At 41.2% G+C, this 8275-nt stretch overlaps 1 long non-coding RNA gene across 1 annotated transcript in view; it reads left to right on the top strand.

The window, feature by feature from the left end:
* The window catches only part of LOC109299509, a 6232-nt gene extending 5606 nt beyond the window's left edge, over positions 1 to 626 (top strand). Inside the window, exon 3 of the long non-coding RNA XR_002097906.1 lies at positions 549 to 626. This is a non-coding gene — a long non-coding RNA (uncharacterized LOC109299509). The remainder of the gene's footprint in view (positions 1 to 548) is intronic.
* Positions 627 to 8275: the final 7649 nt, after the last annotated feature.

Raw genomic sequence — 8275 nt, 5'->3', positions numbered from 1 at the left:
TAAAGGAAAGATGCCAGGTTAGAAAACTAGGCCTATTTTAATTTTTTAAGCAGCGTGGAAGAGAGTCACAGGGTGCACCTACACAAGATGTTTACTGCAGAGCTGTCTAATTAGCTCCGCAATTAAATGTCTACATACACAGTGCTATTAGGACACAACAGACTAATTAATTCAGCCATAGTTTAGTACTCACAAACACAAGTACTATCTTACTGCATGGGTAGATGATAACATAGCTGGTTGGGGCCTGAGGATGCTTTAGTGCAGGGGCTGCCTGCTGACTAGCTCCACACTGAAGCACCCTTATGCCCCCAACAGCCCCTCCACAGCATAATGAGCTGGTCAGAGCAGCCCTGGGCTGGTAGGCTGGCCACCCAGACCTGCCAGCCAGGACTACTCTAACCCAGCTCAACATGCTGCAGTCCTAGGCACATGTTTAGATGGTGTACCTGGGAGCAATAAACTTTGGCACAATATGCATCAGAGTTTATTGCTGCACACTAACTGCATGTGTAGCACTAATTGCAACGTGCCCACATTTATGCAAGTTAGTTTACTTAGGGTGCATCTCCACATGAAGCTACATTGCTATAGCAATGTGCTATGGAAATGTAGCATCCGTGGGCGTCTACACATGTCTAGCAGCTACTTCACCTTAGCAATCCACTTCCTTGGTATAACACACCACTACAGCGAAGTACCTGCTAAAAATAACCACTTACCACACATACAGCACAGTATGGGATATTACTCACCATGATTTAGAACTTCTAAAAAGAAGTTCTAAATCATGGTGCAGTAACAATGTCACCACAGCGACATGTGTGGATGCGCCCTTAGGCACCTAATAAGTGGAATAGGATCTGAGCCCAGACCAACCAAGGTTCTTAGCCATTTTGAGCCTAAGTCCAAACTGATTCTCTAAACCCTGATTACCTGCTGTGATCCTATGTGACTAAGACTTTGCCAGTAAAGTTCTGTGCACATCCCCAGAATAATCTGTTTTGACAGATTGAGTCTGATGCCAAAGTCCTATTGGGTTCTACAAACTACACATTCCCCTGCTTATGACCTCAAGGAGCCTGAACTAATGGATAACACATTGGGAAACTTAGCCATCTAACTGAGGGCTGTAAATTCTACTCTGCGTACTCAGCAGCCTTTTGTAGTTCTAGCTGTAGGACTGCTCTTTATAAAACCATTGTGCCTTTTCACTTCCATTAGTGATAAAAGACTTGAATGCTGTAGAGGGAGGCAAGGGAACTGTCTTTAAAAAGTAGGGATCTCACTAAGGAGCTGCTTCTATATTTGATTAAATAATAATGTTTGCCTATGGACTTGGTTTCTATACAATAAAGAGATCAAAAAGATTGTCAAGTCTTTGACCACTTCATTTTTATATCTCTATCTTGAGATGAAAGTAAAAAAAAAAGATCTGTTAGTTCTTAAAAAACGAGTATATAGTGATTTTAATTTTGAAGACATGCAAAGTAATTATTTTAATGGGTTTTTAAATATTCTAACTGTATCACCTTTTTCATACAAGGCAACTCTCTTTGCACCATCAATGTGTTTAGCTCAATAATAAAACTATCAAGATTCTAACAGTAGTTCATTGCCTCATTATTAACAAGACAGCTAAACATTTTAGCTGGGGGGAGTAGGAGGGCTGGATGCAGAGGGCAAATTTACACATTGCCATGGGCACACTAGGCACACTGGGCACATTCAGAGGCCGTATGGCAATGTTGGTACTGTGCCATGCTTTAGTGCTTCCTTTTGGAAACAGTCTTACCTGTAAATCACTGGAACAGGTTACCCAGAGAGGTTGTGGAATCTCCATCCTTAGAGGTTTTTAATACCCAGGTAGACAAAGCCTTGATGATACAGGTGAGGATGGTCCTTCTTTGAGCAGGGGGTTGGATTGGATGACCTCCTAAGTCCAACCTTAGTTTTCTGTGATTCTATTATTCTGTGATTATCCCAGGGGGACAGAGCTGTATTCCTTTATGTCCTAATGAAACCATTACTGCTATTTCCTCTCTCGAAATAAACTTCACATAACAGTATTCTTCTCCAGCACAATGTAATAAATCTTTTTTTTTAAATGAATGTTATAATAGATGGGGACTTATTACATTATCCCCTGGTCAGCAAAGCTTGGACTGTAAGTACTGCAACAAGACTTCCGTTAGGTGCCCTCTTTATTCCCTTTTAAAAAGTAAGCATTGACGTACACATAATTCATTTCAGTAAATAAATTAAGGGTTCAATGCTTAAGTTACTCATTACTTATAAAAATACGAATTTATAAAGAAAAGACTTTGTAGGTCACACAGTCTTGAGTCCTGCAATATAATGCCTGGGGCAGATCTGCATTGAAGCTAGTGGAAGAATGAATAATTTTAATAACATATAAAATGTGGGTTCTATATTGTAATATCTTATAAATAAATATTCATGGAAAATCTAATCCCTTTTGCACAGTGAAATGTGAAACTTCTAAAAAAGAGAAAAAAATGAAAGTCCTCTATGGAGGTCTGAGTGAGTGCCCCATCCCTGAACCCAGTAGCACAGAGCAAACGCTATATGGTGTGAGAAGTGACCTGTCTCTTGGTGGAGTCACCAGCATCCTGATTAGGGGGAGGTTACAGCTTTCATTTAAAGAAAACAAAATGAAGCATTTCAAACCTCCAGCAGCATTATCCTTTACTGGAAATCTTGGGAAGAATTGGAAGAGATGGGAACAGACGCTTTGATTATATCTTGCAGTCACAAAGGCTGAGGAAGAGGCAGAGGATTATAAAATTGCAGTCATGCTTCACTGCACTGGGGATAAAGCCCTAGAAATTTACAACAGCAAGGGGTGTTTGCAGAACCTACTAACCTTACAGAGGTGCTTGTAGCATCCAAGAACTACTGCAAACCCAAAAAACCCCTGTCTTTGAAAGGTATCAGTTCTGGCAACTTGGATATAATGAGGCTGCAGGCATAGATGATTTTGTTACAGAGCTCAGAAGCATTGTACAGCACTGTGAATTTGGACTTGCTGAGGATGTTACGTCTTCATCATAACTGACTTCAAACTCAAAGAAAGGCTTCTGGAAAATCCCTCCCTCACCCTAGCACAGGCTGTGGATATCTGCAGAGCAAAGGCTCTCACAAGTGTTCAGGCCCGAGTTATGTCTGCAGAAGCAAGCTTGCATACAGCTGAGCAAAAGCAAAGCTGCCAGAGCACTTTGCAAAAATAAAGCAAGCCATCAGTGAAGTTTGCTCCACAGGTGGGCAATCAAACTAACAAAGGCAGAACTTGCAGAAGGTGTGGCAGCACACAAGCCTCAGTCCTGCCCAGCTTTTGGAGAAACTTGTTACAAATGCTCAGGAGTGAATCACTTTGTGAAAATGTGCATATCAAAGGGAGAGGCTCCGACATCTGCAAAAGGAGTCAGCACCCTATATTTCTGCACAATATCTGCAGGCAGCATTCACGGACCTTTGATAACCAGAATGCCTGATATAGCACAGTCATGATTGCTGACTTGCCAGTTGATTTTAAGTTAGATACTGGAGCAGAAGCAAACACTATCCCAGCAAATGTAGCAAAGGCTTTGGAAGGCAAGGTACACAAGACTCCAGCTCATGTTACATTGGTTGCATTTGGCAGTGCATGCATCAAACCACAAGGTGCAATCATTGCACGTTGCAACTCTGGTGCTAATGAATCTGATTTAACTTGCTATATAACAGACAACAGTGACCCACCAAGACTTGGTAGGGTGGCATGCACCACCTTAGACCTTATCAGATGAGTCCATGGAATGGCTCTGACAGCACTTGTAACCAAGGCAGACCTTCTCAAGCTATACCCGGACAGTTTTGAAGGTTTGTGCCAATTTCCTGGTGCCCACAACATCTATATCGTCCCAGCAGTACCACCAGTTGTGTATGGATGTAGAAAAATTCCCTATGCAAACCTAGGCAAGTTGAAGCCTACCCTCGAAATACTGGAAGCTATGGGAGTCATTATGAAGGTGACTAATCCCACACCCTAGGTCAATAGCCTTGTGATCACACAAAAGGAGAATGGTTCACTACGACTTTGTCTAGATCCAGAAGACCTCAACAAGGCAGTGCTGAGACAGCTCTTTTTGATTCCCACTGTAGAAGATGTGCAGAAGAGCTTGTCAGGTAAGGAGCTGTTCACTATTCCTGATGAAAAGGATGGCTACTGGCAAGTCAAACTGGACAATGAATCAGCAGAGCTGTGTACCTTTAACATCTGATGGGGGCGGTACCACTTCAATTGCCTTCCCTTTGGTGTTAAGTCAGCTAGCAAAGTATTCCAACAGAAGATTTATGAGTGCTTTGGTGACATTCCAGGAATCCACATAATCATGGATGACATGCTCATTACAGTGGCTACCAAAGAGGAGCATGACATTATTCTGAAACAAGTCCTAGAGAGAGCATGTTTGAAAGGAGTAAAGTTTAATAAGGACAGAATACAGTTCTAGTCAACAGCATTAAGTATATTCTCAAAAGATGGTGTCAAACCAGACAATGGCAAAGTGGAAGCTATCAACAGGATGCCCCCTCCAACAGACAAAAAGGGCCTTCAGAGACTCCTCAGAATTATTCAGTACTTGGCGCAATACATTCCACATGAGTCAAGACTGATGGCCCCATTGAGAGAGCTTCTCAGGAATAACGTTATCTGGCAATGGGGACCTGAGCATCAGGCAGCCTTGGATAAGCTCAAGAAAACCATCACAATGGCACCTCTGCTCAGATACTTCAACTCAGCAGAGCAGCTGGAAATTCAAGCCGACGTGTCCAAAGATGGCTTAGGAGCATGTCTGTTTCAGCAGAATCAACCAACTTCATATGCTTCAAGAGCTCTAACACAATCCGAGAGAAATTATGTGCAGACTGAAAAAGAACTTCTGGCAATTGTCTTTGCCATGACGAAGTTCCACCAATATGTATATAGCACTCATGTATGGGTCCAGTCGGACCACAAACCCCTGGAAGTGATTTTTGCGAAGCCCATAGGAAAGGCATGGCTATAGAGGATGCTATTGCAGATCCAAAAATAGGATATCCAGATTCACTGTACCAAAGGCAAAGACATGTTAGTGGCTGATATGCTTTCTAAAGACAGACCTCTCACTCCTCTTGAACCTGATCTTTTCAACTCAGAAAAGGTGATTCATGGTCTGATGGAAACTAAGTCACTCAGTGACCAGTTACTCCAGCAGTTACAGAAGCACACAAAGTCTGACAAGGAACTACAAGCCCTTAGAGTGCAGCATCTTACTGGATGGCCAAGCAGGCAAAAACAAGTCAAACCTGAACTAAAGCCCTAATGGCCTCTCAGAGACCAAATCCAGATTCAGGATGATTTGCTTATGATTGGCCCAAAAATAATTTTTCCTAGTCTACAAGGACCAACATGTTGACATTGCTTCACTTGCCTCATGAAGGCATACAAAGCTCAAAAGCGCAAGCTGGACAAATCATGTATTGGCTTAAAATGAATGCCTACATTGAGCAATGGATTGCGAATTGTGCACCTTGTCAAGAGCTCCAACCCAGTAATCAGAAAGAGCCCATGATCTCACATGAGATCCCAGACCTGCCTTGGCTAAAACTGGCAGCAGACACTTTTCACCTACGGGATCAGTCTTATTTGATCATAGCTGACTATTATTCCAAGTACCCTGAAGTTCTGCACCTACCAGCAAAAACAGCTGGCATGGTAGTCGGCAAAATGAAGTCTGTGTTTGCTCACCATGGCATACCTAAAGAAATTGTCTGTGATTACGTGTGTAGAAGTAATTAGCTTACTTGACTAGAAAAACAGACAAAGACCAGATGTGCTGATACTGCTCTGAGATAAGGAATCCGTATTCCTACATTCCTTGGGTTATCTTGATATATTGCCCTATACATAGATAGTTTGTTTAAGTAAAACTTTCTAAGTTTCTGTGTAATTTACTATTGTTTTGTTTCTCCAAGGTATATTTTTTATGTCTTTCTCTGTCTTAAGTATAAATACGCTTGTAACCTTAGAGAGTCTGAGAAATCCTTTGAAACAGACAAGTGGGTGATTCCCCTTGCTGTATGGAATTCTCCCTGTGATCACAGTATAGCCCTAAATAAAGAAAAGCTGGCTCTGTCAGTTCTGATTCAACCACAACGCAAAGTTTGATTTCTTCCACACGTGCCATTTGCAAGTCACACAATGAAACAATTTGTGACTGACAGGGGCATAACTATCACCCATTCTAGCCCAGGTTACCCACAATCCAATTGTCAGGCTGAATGCACAGTTCAGACCATCAAATCAATGTTTAAGATTTTGCAGGATGGCTCTGATCTATATCTGGCTTTACTGAATCTGAGGAACATTCCCATTACTGGACTTGAGTATGCTCCAGCACAGCTTCTGATGTGGAGACTTTTGCGCACTACCCTCCCTGCTACAATGGCGGTGCTAACTCCTAGACTACCGTTGAATGCCTCCCACAAGTTGCGGAACCTTCAAAGGTGCCAAAAGGAGCACTATGACCACACGGCTGCAATCTTGCCACCTCTACCAGAGGGGGAGGAAGTAAGGATGCAAACAAGTACAGGTTGGACACCACCATCTGTCAGCAAAAAGGGTTGAACTGCACTCATATGTAGTAAAACTCCCCAGCGGTAATGTCTACAGGAGGAACAGAAAACACTTAAGAAAGGATTACTCGTCAGTACCAGTGGAACTTGTTGATCTACCTCAAGAGATGGCAGCAGAACAAACTTCAGAAGAAGAACCAGATCACCATGAGCAAGAGTTTCATCACATTCCAGAGAATCCACCAGTACCCACAGAGGAATCTGATGACATCACGGAAACTAAGACTGGAAGTATGGTAAGATTGCTTGTGAAGTACAGGGACTATATAATGGGATAGACCCCACCGGTGAGCCAAGTGCTAGCAACCTCTGGCTCCATGATCCTAAAACATTCTGTGTTAAAGTAGCACCTGATGAACATCCAACTATTTAAGAGAGAGCTCCCAGAGTAAAGATGGGGGATATGGTATATGGAATGTAGCTTTAAGGGGAAAGCAGTGGGATGACCTGATGTCCTGCGGGTGTGGTTTGTGGTGGTGGATAGCTGTAGTTCTTCTTGCAAGCTGTGAGCATGTGAGTTGCTGAGTCCTGTTCCTAATAAAGATAAAGCTGTTTACCACCCCACCGGTCTCTGCTGAATGGTGACTCAAGGACAGAACCCCAAAGGTATGGAATTAACTTTTAAAGTAATTGCTAATATGATTGATGCCCCATATCTGAAGTGTTTTACAATCTCAAGATGACATTTCTCCTGTAACTTTTAAATAAATGCACAGGAGTTAAAATGATCCTTAGATACACAAAACAATTAACTATTCTCAAGAGATCCTGCTTTAAAAATAAGGTTTAATGCTCTTGGCAGCTCCTTTGCAAGTGGAAATCAATGCCTGTGGACTTAGTTTCAGTATGCTGATCAATGCTGGTTGAATGTTTCAAAAACCCGTTCACCAAAAAATCCACTGAATTGGAAATGTATTTTTGACTTGGCCTGTTCATATCCTTTAATTTATTCACATTTTGTAAATATTCACTTGACTGAAGTTTTATTTGTGTAAATATTTATGAAAATCAGAGTTTGGATTTGTATCTCAGTTTCATTTAATCAAAGGATGAAACTAATCTGATGATTAAACCATTTTAAAACTAGGATAAATGGAAATAGCATATGATAAAATTTTAAATCACTTAGAGTAGATAATAAACTATATACTACTTAAAAAACTCAGCAAGTTCTGAATATTAAATAAGGGGCTGAATTCAAACTAAAAATAATCTAAAGCTCAGTTATATATGGCAGAGCTAGTAATTGAAAACTTGTAACAAAGCAAACTTTTTTAAAGCACTGATATGATCACCAACAATGCCCAAATGCAAAAATAATTAAATTTCTTTCACTCAACTGTTAAATTGTCTCTACTACTGATAGTACCACACAAATTATTAGCTTTATTCTAGGAAAGCCTAAGTGTCTGAACAAATGATAATGTGCAATGCATCTCCTAAGACAAAGACACCCTTCTCCACAGTCATTCCCTTCTTTATTCTCCAATTATGTAGAAAGTTTTAAAGTTACCCAATGGCCTTTTTATATATAATATATATAATAATCAGGGTCTTGGGTGACCTGGGTTATATATATTATTAGGAGACCATTGGG

The sequence above is a fragment of the Gavialis gangeticus genome, unplaced genomic scaffold (assembly GCF_001723915.1).
Source record: "Gavialis gangeticus isolate Ggan-Ray unplaced genomic scaffold, GavGan_comp1, whole genome shotgun sequence".
NCBI classification, from domain to species: Eukaryota; Metazoa; Chordata; order Crocodylia; family Gavialidae; genus Gavialis; species Gavialis gangeticus.
The sequence above is the reverse complement of the archived record's forward strand: the minus strand, read 5'-3'. Positions and strand labels throughout refer to the sequence as shown.